General features: G+C 36.8%; 1 protein-coding gene across 1 annotated transcript in view; it reads right to left on the minus strand.

Annotated features, from left to right (window-relative positions):
* Positions 1–19738, minus strand: part of SYT16 (synaptotagmin 16) — a 162098-nt gene that overhangs the window by 117767 nt on the left and 24593 nt on the right. The gene's annotated exons all lie outside the window — the stretch shown is intronic.

Here is a 19738-nt window from a genome sequence, read left to right on the forward strand (position 1 = left end):
CTTTGAGAGTCTCAGCTACTTACAAGATAAAAGTTAAATATTTAACACACACAAAAAAAGATTTTCCCAATTGCAGTCTATGCTTCTAGACTAGCCTTATGATCCATCCCTGAAAATGTCACACTTGTCCACGTATCTGTGTTCATGTCATTCCTTCAAATGGAATGCTTTTCTCTCTCCATTCATTTGTTAAATGATAACTCATTCCTAGAGTTTGTAGTCCTATATCATCGGCTCTGTGGAACCTCCACTGATCACTACTGACAAAACCATCTCAAAAGTTACCATGTTGTTAATTGTTCTAATTTTCCACAATTTTTTAAAATGGGACCTCTTTCATATAACTGTCTCTTAGACATTAGAAAACTCCTTAAAGGAAGATCAATATTTTATTTGTACCTGTATCTCCCAGCCCAAACATGTTACCCAAATTAATGAGAATGTCCAGCTTAATTTTAGAGTAGAGTGTTAAGTGTTCTAGCTTTCACTTAGAATGTAAAACAATTGGAAATAATGCTATCACTCTTTAAATAAAAATGAAGTCTACATAATATGTAAAAGTACACATTTTAAAACTCATTAAGATAGCTGAGGTCATAAGGCAACCAACTAATCCAAAAGTTACAAAAAGAAAACTTCTTTCAGTGGGAGAAAGAGCACAAGCATTTACTTGCCAGGGGTAAATACTGGATTCATACTAGCTGGCAAGAAAAATTAAGATAATACTTTCAAAGAATTTCTAAAGATCAAGTGTGTACTAGCACAAGAGTAGAGAACCCACAGGAGCCACAAACCCCAGGAAAACTGAAACCCATTGAGAGGCTTGGCTCCACAGAAAGCACCTGGTACTCACAAGAATGAGCAGAGCAGGGCAGGCAGGGCAGGGGTGGAGAAAGCTTCCCGCATGGTATGGTTCTGGAGGAGGGGAAGAGCAGCTGCTATAGGAAAAATTAGATGTCTCACCAGGATTCCTCTCTCATCTTTCCACTATAGAATAAAAGCCACAGGCCACTTGGGAAAGGGCAGCAAATCCCAACACCCTCAGACCACAGGTAGAGACACATGAAGGTGATGAATAGAACAGAATAAAAATTACCACCTCTGGGGAAGAGGTAGAAAGAAGTCCTAGGGTCAGACATGTGAAAATCCCCTAACTCTGAGGGAGGGGCAGGATAACTGAGAAGGCCCTAACCCAAGACACAGGAACATATCACCTGCCTAAGACAGAGGCTGCTCTAGAACAGTAGGAAACAGAAACTTCCAACATAACCACACCATACAAGCAAACACCAAGTATTGAATAACATCAGGCTCCTTCTGGGAAAGGGCCAACATCCTGCAAAGAGAGACCCTCTCTGAGGTGCAGGCAATAAGAAGAGATTCCACGATAAAGATGGAGCAGATAATGACCAACTCTGTAGCAAACATGTCTGTGCCCTAAATACAATGTAATAATAGAGCGTTTTGACGGTTATGCTTCCCTTAGGGCTCAGCTGGTAAAGAATCTGCCTGCAATGCAGAAGACCTGGATTTGATCCCTGGGTTGGGAAGATCCCCTGGAGAAGGAAAAGGCTACCCATTCCAGTATTCTGGCCTAGAGAATTCCGTGGACTGTGTAGTCCATGGGGTCACAAAGAGTTGGACACAACTGAGTGACTTTCACTTTCACTTCATTTTGAAGGCTATACTACAAGGAGATTAACAATAAAAACGACAAAATCCAAGCCCAGTTCAAATTCTGACTAAATTCACTCAACACCTTCACACTAAAGGCCCAGCATTAGAAAAGCCTAATCTACTTCTAGGCAGAAACACCATTTACTTCCCCTTCATATGATGTTCAATTCTCAGTCAAAAATACAAGACAAACAATAAAGCAAAAGGCAAAAGTACACTGTAAAGACACAAAGCAATCAAGAAAATGAAACTCAGATACAACTCAAGGGTTAGAGATATCACAAAGAATTTAAAAGTACTATGACTAATATGGTAAAAACATATTAATAGTTGAAAAAGGGAGAAATATGCATGAATTGTTGAGGAATTTCATCAGAGAGACTGAAATAATTTTTAAACAAATCAAAATGTTAGAAATGAAAAACAAGGCAACAGAGATTAAAACATATTTTTGATTGGCTCATCACCAGACTTCACACAGACAAAGAAAATAGTAGTCAACTTGAAAACTATGTCATTAAATACACTACCCAAACTGAAATACCAAGGAAAAAAAGAATGCAGGAAAGAAAAAGAATATCCAAAAGCTATGGGATGATATCAACTAGGCTAATAATTGTATAACTGGAATACCAAGAAGAGCAAGAGAGAATAGATTAGAAAAAATGTTTGAGGAACTGATGGTCAAGAATTTTCCAAAACTAATGAAACCACTAAACCACAGACACAAGAAGGACAGAGAACACCAGTAAAAATGAATGCCAGAAAAACATACACATATACAGTATTAACAGAAACACATACACACACACCCAGATATATGCTTCTGAAAACCAAAGATAAAGTCTCTAAAGCACACAGTGAGGGGCGGGGGGAGACACATTATATGCAGAGAAACAAAAGTAAGAATTATAGCATATTTCTCATATGAAAACTATGCAAACTACAAGACAGTGAAATGGCAACATTAAAGTGCTGAGAGAAAAATAATTATCAACTCTGAATTCTTTACCTGTCTAAAATGTATTTCAAAACTAAATATTTTTCAGACAAACAACAACAAAGATAATTTATTAGCTACATATATGCACAAGAAAAGTTAAGGAGTTCTTCAAACAACATAAATGAGGTAAATATAGAATTCCTATTTTAATTATTCTAGGAGATAGCCAACTAAAACAAAATTGTATCAGCACATTGAATATTACTGAATATGTAAAAGTAAAATATGTAGTAGCAAAAAGTGAAGGATGAGAAGAAAGAATTTGGAGCTTACTGTTGTACTATCACCAAACTATAACTGAAGTAGTACAGTATTATTTCAAGATAGGCTGCAATTAACTAAAATTATATGTTGTAAAATCTTACGATGATCATTAAACTTTCTTTAAAGAGATAAAAATAATGAGCCCATTAGTGGAGATAAAATGGAATAACAAAAATATTCCATCCAAAAGAATGCAGAAGAAAACAAGATAGAAGAAACAAATAATCAGTTCAGTTCAGTTCAGTCGCTCAGTTGTATCTGACTCTTTGCGACCCCATGAATCACAGCAAGCCAGGCCTCCCTGTCCATCACCAACTCCCGGAGTTCACTCAAATTCATGTCCATAGAGTCAGTGATGCCATCCAGCCATCTCATTCTTTGTCGTCCCCTTCTCCTCCTGCCCCCAATCCCTCCCAGCATCAGAGTCTTTTCCAGTGAGTCAACTCGTCGCATGAGGTGGCCAAAGTATTGGAGTTTCAGCTTTAGCATCAGTCCTTCCAATGAACACCCAGGATTGATCTCCTTTAGGATGGACTGGTTGGATCTCCAAACAAAGAATTGATGAAACAAATAGGAAAAAATCTAACAAAATGACAGATCTTAATTCATTATCGATAATTACAATAAATGCAAATAGTCTAAACACACCAAATAAAACTAAAAGATTGTCAAATTGGATAAAAAAGCAGGACCCAATTATGTGCCACATACAAGAATCCCAGTATAAAGATAAGGATAGGTTTAAAATTAAAGAATAAAAAAAAAAAAAAACATGTCATGCCAACACTAATCAAAAGAAAGCTGGAGTAGCCACATTTATATCAAAGTAGACTTTAGGTCAAGAAATACTGCCAGGGATACAAAAAAGTGTATTATATAATGACCAATAGGTCGATTCACCAAGGAGACATACATTTCTAAAGTGTGTACATATTTAACAACAGAGCTTCAAACTACATGAAGCAAAACTTGAAGAACAGAAAAGAGAAAAATAGCCAATTCCACAAGTAGAGTTGAAGGCTTTAATACTACTGTCTCAGTAACCAACGGAAGAAAATAAGTAGACAAAATCAGTATAAAAATAAGTATATAGAAAATCTGAAATAGCATCAAACAATTTGAAGTAATTTATAGAACACTGTACCCAACAACAGCAAAATACATAGTCTTTTCAAGTACACATGTAACATTCAACAAGTTAGAACAGGTCAAGATGACAAAACACAAGCTTTAATATTTTAAAACTAAAACTGCTCAGGCCACAACTGAATTAAACCAGAAACTGGTAACAGAAAGTTATATAGAATATTTCCAACATTTGTAAACTAAACTATACACTTTTAAGTAAACAATGCATCAAGACAGAAATCAAAGGTAAATTAAGAAATATATATAATATATTTAATATTTTTAGATGTAGACAAAGTAGTGCCTAGAAAAATGTATCCATTAAATGATTATATTAGAAAAAAAGACAAATAATACTCAAAGCAAGCAGAGAAAGAAAATAATAAATAATAGAAACAAATCAATACAACTAAGAACAGAAAAAAAATATAGGGAAAAATTAATGAAACCCAAAACTAGTTCTTTGAAAAATATATAGACATATAGATAGTCCTCTACTCAGACAGACCATTGCAAAAAAATGAAGATAAAAATTAACAATATCAGGAAACAATGGAGAACTATCATAAATACTGCAAACACTAAAAAGATAAAAAGAAAAAACTATGCCCATAAATTTAACTTAAATGAAAAAAAAAAAAATTCTTGAGAAGCCAAATTGCCAAAGGTCACTCAAGAAAAAGATAGACATTTTGAATAATTCTATACTCCCTAAAGAAATGGACTTTGTATTTCAAAATCGTCTAACAAAGACCCACCTCCCAGAATATTGGAAATAAAAGCAAAAATAAACAAATGGGACCTAATTAAAATTAAAAGCTTCTGTACAGCAAAGGAAACTATAAGCAAGGTGAAAAGACAGCCTTCAGAATGGGAGAAAATAATAGCAAATGAAGCAACTGATAAAGGATTAATCTCAAAAATATACAAGCAGCTCCTGCAGCTCAATTCCAGAAAAATAAATGACCCAATCAAAAAATGGGCCAAAGAACTAAACAGACATTTCTCCAAAGAAGACATAAAGATGGCTAACAAACACATGAAAAAATGCTCAACATCCCTCAAAATCAGAGAGATGCAAATCAAAACCACAATGAGATACCATTTCACACCCGTCAGAATGGCTGCTATCCAAAAGTCTACATGCAATAAATGCTGGAGAGGGTGTGGAGAGAAGGGAACCCTCTTACACTGTTGGTGGGAATGCAAACTAGTACAGCCACTATGGAGAACAGTGTGGAGATTCCTCAAAAAACTGGAAATAGAACTGCCATATGATCCAGCAATCACACTCCTGGGCTTACACACCAAGGAAACCGAATTGAAAGAGACACATGTACTCCAATGTTCATTGCAGCACTGTTTATAATAGCAAGGACATGGAAGCAACCTAGATGTCCATCTGCAGACGAATGGATAAGAAAGCTTTGGTACATATACACAATGGAGTATTACTCAGTCATTAAAAAGAATGCATTTGAACCAGTTCTAATGAGGTGGATGAAACTAGAGCCTATTATACAGAGTGAAGTAAGCCAGAAAGAAAAACACCAATACAATATACTAACACATATATATGGAATTTAAAAAGATGCAAATGATAACCCTGTATACGAGACAGCAAAAGAGACACAGATGTATAAAACAGTCTTTGGGACTCTGTGGGAGAGGGTGAGGGTGGGATGGTTTGGGAGAATGGCATTGAAATATGTATATTATCATATGTGAAACGAATCTCCAGTTCAGGGTCGATGCATGTTACAGGATGCTCAGGGCTGGTATGTGGGGATGACCCAGAGGGCGGATAAGGGGAGGAGGGAGGTGGGAGGGGGGTTCGGGAGGGGGAACTCATGTACACCCAGGGCGGATTCAAGTCAATGTATGGCAAAACCAACCAATATAATATTGTAAAATAATTAGCCTCCAATAAAAATAAAAAAATAAATTTCTTTAAAAATCGTCTAACAACAAAAATTCCAAATTCTGCTGATCTCCATATACTGATTCAGCACAAATTTGTCCAGACTATTAAAAAGGAGAAACATTTCACAACTCATTTTATGAGGTCAGCACTACCCAGATACCAAAACCAAAGACATTGTGAGAAAACTACATATTAAGATCCCTTATGTAAATTGATGAAAAAAATTCCTCAACAAAATATTAGCAAATAAAATCCAGCAATATATGAAAAGAATAGTATATCATGACTGAGTAAGTTTTATCCAGGTATGCAAGATGGGTTCAATATTCAAAAATTAAACACTCATATGATCAATAGATGCAAAACTGCATTTGACAGAATTAAATATCTGTTTTGATTAAAAATTCTTAACAAATTGGAATAGAAACAAATTTCTTCACTATAACAAAGAGCACCTACAGAAAGTTACACCTAACTAATACTAAATAACAGTGAAAGACAAAGCTTATCCACCAAGCCCAGGATCAAGACAAAGATACACACTTTCACCATTAATTGGTCAAGAAAAAGAAATAATAGACATGGATATTGAAAAGGAATAAATGAAACTGTCATTTCTGTGATATTATCTACAAGGAAAAGTCCAAAATAGCTATTTTAAAAAGTTATTAGAACTCATCATTGAGTTCAAGGAGTTTGCAAAATTCAAGATTATATGCAAAAATCAATGACATTTTTATATATTAGCAAGTAGCAATTGGAAAATGAAAGTTATAGATAAACTATTTCCAATTATATCTAAGAAAAGGGAAAAACTTAGTATAAATCTAACAAAATATATATAAAACCTGTATTCTGGAAACTAAAAAACAGATGGAAAAAATTAAGAACTAAATAAATGATGTGGTATACCATGTTAGTAGATTTTAAAATACAGTATTACTAGCATATTATTGTCTCCAAACTGATCTATGGATTCAACACAATTCTAATGAAATTCTCAACAAAAATTTTTTAATAATCAATAAGCCTAATTTAAAACTATATGGAAACAAACTAGATTAATCAAAGCAATTTTTGAAAGTATTAGTCAAATACTCACCTGATTTCAAGACCATAATGCTATAGCAATCAAGACTGTGTTATTAGAGAAAGAATACAAATACAGATTAAGGGGGAAAATGGAATCCAGAAATAGACCCACATGTATATAGATAATAGATTTCTGACAATGTTATCAAAACAAGCAATGGAGAAAGAATAGTCTTTTTAACAAATGGTGTAGGAATTATCAGATACCCATATGGGGAGAGGTCTTCATTCATACCTCACATCATGTAAAAAATTAACTCAAAATAGAGCATAGCTCTAAATGCAAAGTTTGAGCAAACTCAGGGAGATAGTGGAGGACAAGGAAGCCTAGTGTGCTGCAGTTTATGAGTTCGCAACAAGTTGGACGTGACTCTGCAACTGAACAACACTAAATGCAAAATTCATAACTTTAAAATTTCTAGAATAAAACACAGTAGAAAGGTTTAGATATGATACTAAAAGCACAATTCATAGAAGCAATACTTGATAAGGTGGATTTCATTTAATTAAGAATTTGTTCTTTGAGGGATATTGTGAAGAGAATAAAAACTCAAGCCACAAAACTAGGAGAAAATATTTTTAAAGTACATACCTAAAAGGTAACTCATACTCAGAATATCAACATAACTGAAATCTCAAGAATAAGAAAACAAACAATTCAATAAAAGTAGGCAAAAAATTTTACGACCCTTACAAAGATGTCTTACAGAATACAACTACATGAAAATATGCTCAGTGTCATTGGTTATCAGGGAAATGCAAATGAAAGCCAAATGGGATGTTAAAACCTTTGAAGGATCTATGATTTTACCCTATTTGCACAATAACAAGTTTGTCTGCTACTGTTTTATAGACTTTGGCAAAGATGCAAGACTTCTGGGTCAGAGACAAAGGACAATTTATTACTCACAGTATCTCCAAGTATCAAAGGGGCAGCACAGAGGCAGGCCCAGAGAGATTCCATGCATGCGTTGGGTTTATATCACAGCCAGGGAACACCAAGTTTGGAAAACTTATATCATTTGCAAGCAAATTTGCCTAAGATTTTCCCTGAAGAGAGACATTACTTTACTAGACTGGAGAGCAAACAAATATCCTCTGTGCTCTGGAGGGAGACACTTACTTCCAAGGCTGTCACACAAACACCCTTGAAATCCAAAACAAAAGGCTGTTTGTGGCTCTGCCCTGCTCATAGCACATACAAGACACCAATGGAAAATTATCTCCCAACATAAGTTACCACTACACATCTATGAGAATGGCTAATAATATCACAACCATAAGGATATGAGTGACTGGAAATCTCATACAGAACTTTTCAGAATGAAAAATTATACTCTGGAAAACAACAGAATTTTTTTTATAAAGTTAAGCATATACTTTCCATATGACCCAGAAATACCACTCATAGGCATTTGCCTAGTTGAAAACAAAAAAACTGGTCTGCAAATATTTATAGCACCTTTACTCCTATAAATAAAAGCTGGAAACAACACAAATATCCCTCAAGGGATGAATGTTTCAACAAACTGGGGCCATCATGCAGTGGAATATTATTCAGCAACAAAAAACCAAACTACTGGAACACAGGACAACATGAATAGATCTCCAGTGCACTACAGTAAGTACATTATGGGAAGAATCAGACTCAAAAGGCTACAAACTGCATGATTCCATTTATATGACATCCTGGAAAAGGTAAACAATAGAAAGAGAAAATTTATCAGCAATTTCTAGGAACTGGAAGTAGAGAAAAAGATTGACTCCAAATGGGGGAATTTTTTGAGGTGATGAAACTGTCTTATACCTGCGTAGTGGTGAGGATACCATGTGTTTGTCAAAACTCACAGAACTGTACACTAAGAAGAAATTTTACTATATGTAAATTTTAACTTTTAAAAGATTAGGGGCAAGGAAAATTACATGTATAAGCTCTAGCATTAACTACCTAAGCTGTGCGTGTGTTAATCACTCAATCGTGTCCAACTCTTTGCAACTCTATGGACTGTAGTCCTGTAGTCCTGAACCTGCACTGCAAGCAGATTCTTTACTGTCTGAGCCACCAAGGAAGCCCCCCTAAGCTCTGCCTCTTCCTAAATGTCAATCTTGGGTATATTCTTGAATTCTAAGCAACAATTTTCTCAACTGTAAAGTAAGATTAATAATAGTATTTAGAGTTGTTAGCTTTCCTTGTTGTTCCATTGGTAATTATTATTTGATGTCCTATTATACAGTCAACATTTTGTTTGATATTGAGGATACAGAAATGAATCTGTTACATGGTTCCAGGCCTCCATAAGGCTACAAACATTTCCTGAATGAACAAATTAACCACAATTGTTTAACTGCCATTCTATTATTACAAAAATTAACAGAAGCCAGTGTTAAACACTTATTGAGCCAAGTTCATGTTAATTATTTTAAATATAGTTCAACTTAAGCAAGAATTTTCTAAAATAGGAATAGAAATTTCAAGTCAGGTCTAAGAAATCCTATTAGTAGACCAGACATTTCTAGGATTATCTCTATAAATAATTTTAGAAGACTTGAAATTGCATCTATTTATAGTTTATCAGATTCAGAAAGCATATTAGTCTAAATTATTTTCACCAATTAATTCTAGCATATAATATTACTTTAATTTGAGTAAGAGGATCAAAAAAGCATTATAAAAAGAATATGAAATTATATTTCTTCAATTACCAAGACTTCGTGTAACTGGATAAAATATTTCTCTAAAAAATAAAGCTACAAGGAATCGCTGAAAATGGATGAAGAAACCATGAAAGTATTCCATAAAAATCTATTCCTGCCAACAAGAAGAGAATTAATGATTTCACCTTTATATAACATAAGAGATCCAACCATCTGCATGAACTTGTGTACAAACCCACATCCTATAAACACACCCAATACCTTTCTCTGTCTATCATGTACCTCTCTGTCTATAAATAAAATGGAATGTCCTTACTTCAGGCTTAGTATAACAGAAATGTGAGAAATTTATGCCAGAACATACTACAGCTATTTTTATAGAGTTAATTACATTTTCACCATATTCATTATGCATTTATTGAAGGCCTATTATATGCTCAGTTCTGACAGGATGATGCTCTATAGGCAGTTTGTTTTAAATGTGTCCTTTCCATTCAAGGCTAGAAAAAAAGCGAGCTATTCTTATTCCAAAGAATTCCTATCTACTGTCATCTCACATCACGTCTCAGTACAACACTGTGAGAAGTGTTCTTGGAGTGTTATCAACTAAAAATTCTGCAACAAGTATGGCTTTTTGCACAGGATTTCACACTGAATAATATAGTAACATCTAGAGATTCCTAACCTAGTTTAAAAAAAAGAGAGAACATTTTAAAAGATATTTTAAACAGCATGACATATGCACAGGGGGCTTCTCAAACAGAACCCACAGACTCGTTTTCACCATTTCACTTGCTCAGAACTATTATTTTGGAATATGGAGCCCACCAATACAGATCTCCCAAAGTTTCATACATTGAAAATATTCCTAAGGATTATATTGCTCATTAAGAAGCCAGTGTGTGAAAAGATATGAGAGAAAAATAAAATTCAAATGATAACTGAAACAAATAAAAATAAAATGAGTACAAATTTCCCTTGGACAAACCCAGAGAAAAGGATCACTGGCTAGCTTAACTTGCTTTTTTCCATTAACATTTTCTAAAATGCCAGAGAGGTGGCTGTCAAAGTCATGTTGAAGGCTACTCCTTTGCTTTTCAAGGTGATGTTCTTCCTCAACAATAGAAGAAAGCACATGTGGTGGCTTCTGGTCATCAAGGGTCTGATTGGGCCACAGGGTCATTATGGAACAGGAGTCCTTTACATGTTGGCTAAGTCTGGGGCTTGAACTTTGGCCAGAGTCCTGAAAATCACAATTACAATAGGAGAAATGACCCACTTCAAGAAACAAGGAATCTGTGTTCTCTTGGCGCTGGTCAGTGCCTTGTTCTTCATCTTCAAAGCAAGTTTCCAGAATCTGAATATCATTTAAGTCCTCGTCTAGCATATCACTCAATTTAGAGTCTTGTTTGCTAAAGTTAACCAGCGAAGCAAATAATGTATCTCCTGCTTGCTAGAGAGCTTCATAAGCCCTAGATATCCAGGAAGAGAGAGGGTGGAAGAAGTTCTGAGCATCCTGAGATGCCATGGCCAACAGCATGGCCAGCTATCCAATGTCTACAAGTCCACTTGCTCCATTCCTTCAACATTCTGGACTTAATGTGAACTACAGAACATGTATGATGAGAAATTAAACTGGACGTCACTTAATGGCTGTGAATATTTCACTCTCAAAACGTCTCAGCTGAAACAAAGGAAAGAAATACCTACACCTGTTAAAGTTACAACCTCAGGCCACCACCAGATTCCTACAGTCTATGTCAAACAGCATTTGGGGACTAAAAGGGGTCATCATTGGAATCCTTAAGGCAGCTAAATAAAACTGACTGTGAAAGTCTGAATGTAGCTTATTTCAATGCCCGTTCACCTCTGCAGACATGTGCAAAACTTCCATTAGCAATAATGGGCTCTATTCATGTGGACTGAAAGAAGGCCATGCTTAACAGCGTGAAAAGGATAAATGAATCTTCATTAAGAGGCAGTTGAATGTGACATCTCAAAATAGAAGAAAGGTTGGATGCTTCATCTGCAGATCCCAGAGAGCAGGCTAATAAGCATCTCTGCTTTGTGATACAAAGAGTTATCCTTTCAAAGGAAAAATGTACCTAGAATTAAAAAGCTTTTAACACATCTTAGAGCAGGGTTATATATTTTTATGCAATTTTCAAAAATTACACATATTCTTGGGGAACAACCAACCTCTGAAAGATTGAGGGTGGTAAGTGGATCACGCAGCTTACTGGAGACATGCCCTTAGCATTCTGCTACCCTTGTCTGTATTCCAAATGCCCAAAGATAGCCCTCCACAACCTGTGAGATTTCTGGGAGATACTTCTTCCCACAAGATTCACAGCTTGAAGTAGGCAGCTACAGGACATCAACAGAGTAACAAGGTACAATGAAGATTCTAGGGCTAAATAGCTATACTTTCACAGATATACACGCATACAAACAGATACATATACACCTGTGATATATAATCATATGGATGTGCATTATGTATGTACATACTTATGGCCTTTACACTGCTCATCTCACAATGAAAGTTATAAATGACAGCAGAGCATTCACTGCTTGCACTTAATCACCCCATCTCTTTTATAGTAATAGCTTCTTTCTGACCAAATCTATCAGCCATCCTTTAAATTTCAGCCCTCTTGACCTCAGGCTACTACACGTGACATGACTGCCTACCTAAAAATTTCTCTTTAGACTTTGTACTAGCCATACATTGATTCATTCAATAAACAAACATTGATTAAGTGACTATGAAGGGCTGGGCACAATGCCAGGTATAAGGTAACCCTGAAGTATCTGTCCCTGTGGAACTCACATTCCAGTTAAAGGGAAACTGAGCTCTCTGCACTTTCTTGAGGCTGAATAATTCATGTGCTTGTCTTTCAGGCTCTTCTTTGTCTACCCACCAACTACATATATGCAATCACTCATTGTCCCACAGTTTTTCCCCTCCTCCACTTTATACTCATCAGCTGAGAGAGCTGACCTATCCATAAGTCTCAATTAACACTCTTTTTTAAAACTCCAAAATATACATCTCCAGGCCTAGCTAAATCTCTTTTACCAGATTTGCACATCTGGTTATCTAAGCCAGTGGTTCTCAAACTCTGCTGTGTCAGAATCACCTGGTGAGCTAATAAAGAAAACAGAGGCCCAGGTTAATTGAAGGACCTGGACCTTTGCATTTTTGTCATGTTCTTCAAGTGATTCTGACACCCAGCCCCCAACGTGTGATAAATGCTGTTCTAAGGAAAGAGCTACACTTGGACACCTCACCCAAATCTCAACTTCAGCTCATCAAAACGCAGCACACCACTTTTGCGACAAGTGTTCAACTCTCTTGACTTACATTTAGAAGTGAAGTGTTCGCCGCTCAGTGATGTCTGACTCTTTGCAACCCCATGGACTGTACCAGGCTCCTCTGTCCATAGGATTCCCCAGGCAAGAATACCGGAGTGGGTAGCCATTCCCTTCTCCAGGGGATTTTTGGTTGTGAATTTCTCTTCAAATCTCCCCCTTTCCATTCCTTCCATTCCAAGTTCTGCTAATTTGGGGTCTATAAAGACTCACTTCCATTATATCTTATATAGTTATCACCTTTCCCCACACTCTAATATCCTCAGATATTACATACCTAGTCTGTTTCAGTTTCTAGTCTTCCCCAGCTTCAATCTATCCTCTAGGTTTGCTCACCATACTTGATCTTGCATCAGGTGTATTGCCTGTCTTCCTTAGAATGGAAATTCCATGGAAGGCAAGGACTGTCCGTTTTGTTCTCTGGTTTATCCCAATGCCTTCAAGTACGCTGAGCACATAATAAATCCTTAATAAATGAATTAACAAATCCTATTTAAAATTGTGCAAAGAACAGTGTCTAGCATATAGTGTGTACTCAAATGTGTTAAACTAATTAATAAAGCCTTCTCAGAACTGTTGAAAACATCTTAATGTTACCATACAAATTCCCTGCTTGTAACACTGAAGAGTTCTTTCAGCATTTGTTCCACCCCATTTCACCATCCACAATTTTGGGGTTTTTTGTGTGTGTGTGTGTGTTTGTTTGCTTTTCCTCCATAAATATTTTGCTTAATTTAATATGCTTTGGGGCATCACAAGCCTTGAAAGTTTCCTTAAAAAGCACTAGGCTTAGCTTCTACCACTGTGCCTTACATGAAACTTTTTAAGATAGAAATGACATGTCTTCCTTAGTAATCCAATAATCTTTTTATTTTTCTGTTATACAGAGAAAAGTTTATTTTCCTATACAACCAAATATCTTTTAATTTATACCAGAATTTTCTTATCCAATCTTGGATCTAGTAACAGGCTATGCTTTTGGTCTCATGTCTTCGTGTCTCCTGAAATCTCTGTCCATCAAATCCTCATGGCAACATTTTTAAAAACAAATCTTGCATCATTCTCCTAGTTTAAAACAAACAAACCACACAAAAAAAAACTAAATAACAGTATGGCTCCCTATTTCTTCTTCTTCAAAATTTGAGCAATGGCAAAGGTTAATTCATGTTTGTTAATACAGAATTTTTTAAAAATTAATTTGAATGCCTCCAGCTCACTGCAGTTGTCACCCCTCTCTGTTTATACCCACTAGCTTCACTCCTTTCTGTGTAGTCTGCCTGACCCCTGGAGGCATGTGGTTTTCAAGTGCTACCCTGTAGGATAAAGTTTACATTCTTTACCATGGCAAGCAAGAGGAGAGATGCTCAAAAAATTGATGCCAGCACTGCCTTACTGCCCTTACGGCCAGAGGGGATTCCCTAAGGGCCTCCTGCTGGGTGTCTACTCTTCAACTGCTGAATCACTAGCTGTGAGGAGGTCTAGAGGTGCAACAGGACAGTTTCAGGGGCCTCAGATCAATGGCTCTCATTCAACCAACTTGGAACAATTTCAATACCCTACCTTTTGCCCTAACTGAAGGTCCAGCTGAGTGTGAGCATTCCCACTGACACTACCCACGGTGGGAACTCAGCCAATCCCCACCACTCCTCACTCTGAAGTCCTGCTGACTCATCACACTAACACACTGAGCATTTTTCAAAGGGACTGTGCTCCTTCCTGAGTTCTGTTTGCTCTGCCCAGGCTGCCCTCTCTTCCTACACTACCTGGCAAATACATATTCTCTAGAATGAGTCAACTCTTCATCTACAAAGGTGTGGCTTCAGAGTGCTGTGAGTGTGCCATTATGATAGAAGGCTTTACTTGTTGTGGTAATTATTGGTCAGGCTTCCTGTTCCAGTGGACTGTGAGACCTTCAGTGCTGGGACTGTGTTCATACTTTCTAGTTCCACGACACACACATGGTAGAGACACTATCAAAGTTTGTTGATGAGTGAATGAAAAGTACTAGTGAAAAAATGTAAAGCTAAGTAGCCCTAATTCCTTCATTTTTCTTCAGCAGTAAAGTAGGTGACTTCTAACAGTTCCCTTCCACTTTAAAACCCAAGAATTTATTAGTGTGGGGCAAAAAGCATTTTAACACTAAGGCTGGATGTGTTCTACAGTAAGTCATCTTTTCAGGGATTTGTTCTTTACTTTTCTCAGTAACTATCATTAGATGATCTCAAAGTGATTGGAAAGAGACCAAATCTATATGTGAAAGGATGTTCAGTTGTTATATACCAGAATAGTTCAAGGAAAAGATGTTTAGAACCAGAATCTGAAAACTTATCACGTTAGCAACACTGGAGAGTTTTCATTGTATATGAAAGCAGTCTGAAGTGAAAGGGTTATGAACTGGCAGAGTAATCATGGAGATATCTTCACTGCTTAGGTAAATTTCAACTTAATTGGTGAAGCATGTCAAGGGTAATACCAGTTATATACCTGGTATACTAGCTGGGGGGAGAGGGAGTGACTTTCTTACTGCTTAGAAGAAAAAGTTGATTCTGGTGCTCTATTAAAATTTTTTAATAAAAAATAAAATGAAACTACATGAGAAAAGAAAAGATGGTCCAGGTTCCTAGATTAGAAGGAAAATATAGGTAAAGTCTGTGGTAGCTGAGAGGCTGAGAGGGCTCATTATTTGAATTAAAATAGTTCATGAGCTTCTATGATTTTAAGTATAATATGTACTTACAGGCCTCTAAACTAGCAAGCTAATAAAGAAATAGTAGCAACTGATAAAGATGAAGACTCTTTAGAGTCCCTTGGACAGCAAGGAGATCATACCAGTCAATCCTAAAGGAAATCAGTCCTGAATATTCATTGGAAGGACTGATGTTGAAGCTGAAACTCCAATACTTTGGCCACCTGATGTGAAGAACTGACTCACTGGAAAAGACCCTGATGCTGGGAAAGATTGAAGGCAGGAGGAGAAGGAGATGACAGAGGATGAGATGGTTGGATGGCATCACCAACTTGATGGACATCAGTTTGAGCAAGCTCCAGGAGTTGGTGATGGACAATGAAGCCTGGCATGCTGCAGTCCATGGGGTTGCAAAAAGTCAGACATGACTGAGTGACTGAACTGACTGGCTAACTGATAAAGATGAAAGTAAAGCCACTGATGAATTCCTCGTGGCTACATTTCTTTAAATTTTGTTTTAATTAGAATTACAGTTTAACTATAAAAGTGTTCAACTAAGGTCATTTAAAACATAAATGAAAACACAGTCAACACTAAAGAGTTGTGCTTATATAGGGAGAAAATGATCAAATTCCTGAGCCATATGCTTTCTCAAACATTTTGACCACCCTGCGAAGGGTAACTGTGAACAAAAGTGTGCCATCCCCAGAATAAAAATGCTCAGGGTCTTTTAAAAGCTATTAGGTAAATCTTTCTAACCCACTTCCTATCTGATGACAGACAGTTGGATGGAAGAGGAGAGTGATGACCTAAGAAGAAAACCAGCTTCTAGGAGCTATGCCTTAAAAAATCCATGTTATTTTGATGAAATCTCAAGTGGAAGCCCATAAGCATGTATGGTTTTTAAAGGATTATCAGCTCCTAGAGAGAGTCAGATGAAGAAATTGTTTCAAATGATATGGTCCCCAGGAAACCAAACCCCAGATCAAAATCTTCCACAAGTTCATCTACTGAAGTGTGTTGATGTTTAACATTTTGTAAAAGAGAAATCACTTTGGAAAATCTACTCTTCTTATTCTCTACCAAAATCTGTAGGGCAATCATAAGTAAACGTCAAGAATACTGGGTTTATTTAAAGTCCCTTCTGGCAGCCATTAGTTAACTTCCTGTGTCATCTGTCAAATGTGGGTTATTTATTACTGGTTTTCTGAAGTGGTCATGAGGCTAATTAAGCCTATAATTTTTATGACAATTATCATACCTTTAGGAGAAAGGCATTTTGCTTTACCTAGCATGAACAAGAAGGCTTAGAAAGATGAATAATGCATGAAGTCAAAATAAGAACTATAATATAGGCTGCAAACCATCTTTAGCATGATTCCAAAGAGTCTACAGGTGTTTTTTGTTAAGAGCAAATTTGGTATGTGAGCATGAAAATGTGAAATTGAAATGAAATATCTTCTGTAGCATTTGTCCAAAATGTGTTCTAAATGTTGGGTTTTAACAAACATAAAAATTAACTACTGAAGACTCTCAATGTCAACAATATAGATATAATACAGCCATATTGTCATTGCTGAGGAATGGGCAATCCAATAGACCCTTCACTGCTGGGCTTCAGGGGGGCAATTAGCATAAAGCAAAACATGAAACTTCATTCTAACCAAAACATATTTTCATCAGTAGACATTGAGAAAAATTAGTGTGAAAAGAACTAGCAATGGCTTTGGAATCACACAAAATCAGTGTTGGATCTTCCCTCAATTATGGCAGAGCATGGGGCCAGTCAGGTTACCTGGGTGCACCTACGTGTCTTTATCTGTAATGTGGGGAACACTACCCTCTACCCCCCTGTCTTGATGTTCACTATGAAAATTGGATTATATAGTGTTTTTAAAGTGCCTGGAAGAATCCAGTACATAACAGGTAATCAGCTTTTCATTACTAAACTAAAATTTTTGACATTTTAAAAGGTAAAAATACATTAACCTTGCATATACAATGGATAAACAACAAGATTCTACTGCATAGCACTGGGAACTATATTCAGTATTCTTTAATAAACCATAATGGAAAAGAATATGAAAAAGAATGTGTATTTATGTATTACTGAATCATTCTGCTATATACCAGACATGAATACAACACTGTAAATCAACTATACTTGAATAAAATGAATTTTTTAATTGCAAGGTGTTTTCCTAATAAGTATGTGTATATATGTATTACTGAATCATTCTGCTATATACCAGACATGAATACAACACTGTAAATCAACTATACTTGAATAAAATGAATTTTTTTAATTGCAAGGTATTTTCCTAATAAGTAGTCAATGTGGGATTCAAATCCAGGTTTAAGGATTCCATGGTCTATTTTCATCCCATTTCCATCCCACCTTGGTTGCCTATTTTACTACTGAAACCTTTCTAAAAATAAAAAATTTTGCATTTTCCAAAATAAGTTTGATAAAGTTTTAAAAAACTACCCTTTTCCAAAGTAAGTGTAATAAAGTAAAAAATTCTAAACTACAACCTAAGTCAAGGAAGACTTATTTAAAAATCTATTATCAGACTCTATGCAACAGAAAGCTTTGTACATGAGCATAATAATCTCAAAAAGACTTGGGTTGATGCAACAAGAATTTTTCATTGTTCAAGGTTTCTACCACTGTAACAACATCTTTTAAATATTCTCCAAATTTCGTAAGCCCATTGGGTATTTTGAAGCACCTATTATCTCCAAGGCAGAGATGTAAATATACTTCACAAATATTCAGTGGTTACATAAACACATAAGGTCTTCAGCATTTCCAGAGGGACTATTTAACGTGACTTTAATAATACAATTTTCTTAAGACACTGTCACAGCTTTTGCAGAAAAATACATTTTCAGACACACATTTTCATTGAGAATTTAGAATGAATTATATTTGATTAATATTTACCTTTTTAAAGACCCAACCAAAATGAGGAAGAATCTCACTTCTCATCACACTAGCTAGAGTGATCACAGTCAAGAGTGCACCTGTGTTCCAAGGCCACTGGCACATATTGGGGCTTCCCTGGTGGCTCAAATGGTAAAGAATCTGCCTGCAATGCAGGAGACCCAGGTTCAATCCCAGGGACAGGAAGATCCCCTGGAGAAGGAAATGGCAACCCACTCCAGTATTCTTATCTGGGAAATCCCATGGACAGAGGAGCCTGATGGGCCACAGTCCATGGGGTTGCAAAGAGTCAGGCATAAGTGAGTGACTGACACATACTAATTGGCCCCAAATATAGGAGATTCTAAAATCTCAATTAGGCAGACGCAAGAGACGCCCGGCTCCGGCGACGCAGACGCGAGAGACGCCCGGCTTCGGCGGCGCAGATGCCCGGCTCCGGTGCAACCGACCACGTGCAGAATCATGGCTGAGAGGAGCTACCCCACGCCCAGGGTTAGGGCGGTGGCCGAGAGGAGCTGTACCACGTCCAGGAGGCGGTGGCTGCTTGGGCACCAGAGGGCCGAGAGGAGCTGATCCACATTCAAAGCAGGAGGGGTGGCCTTGAGGAGATACCCCTCGTCCAAGGTAAGGTACAGTGGCTGCACCTTGCTGGAGCAGCTGGGAAGAGATACTCCACGACCAAGTGGAATATAAGAGTCCAGTGTTCTGGGGAGGAAGGAACAAGATGGCGGAGGGATAAGACGGCGAGACCACTCTCTCCCCCACAAATTCATCAAAAGAACATTTGAACGCGGAGTAAAGTCCACAAAACAACTTCTGAATACTGGCAGAGGACATCAGGCTCCCAGAAAAGCAGCCCATTGTCTTCTAAAGGAGAGAGAAGAAATCCAGCTCCACCCACCAGAACACCGACACATGCTTCCCTAACCAGGGAACCCGGACAAGTCACCCGTCCAACCCCACACACAGTGAAGAAACTACATAATA

The sequence above is a fragment of the Moschus berezovskii genome, chromosome 9 (genome assembly GCF_049115385.1).
Source record: "Moschus berezovskii isolate FMDL1 chromosome 9, NW_MosBer_1.0, whole genome shotgun sequence".
NCBI lineage: Eukaryota > Metazoa > Chordata > Mammalia > Artiodactyla > Moschidae > Moschus > Moschus berezovskii.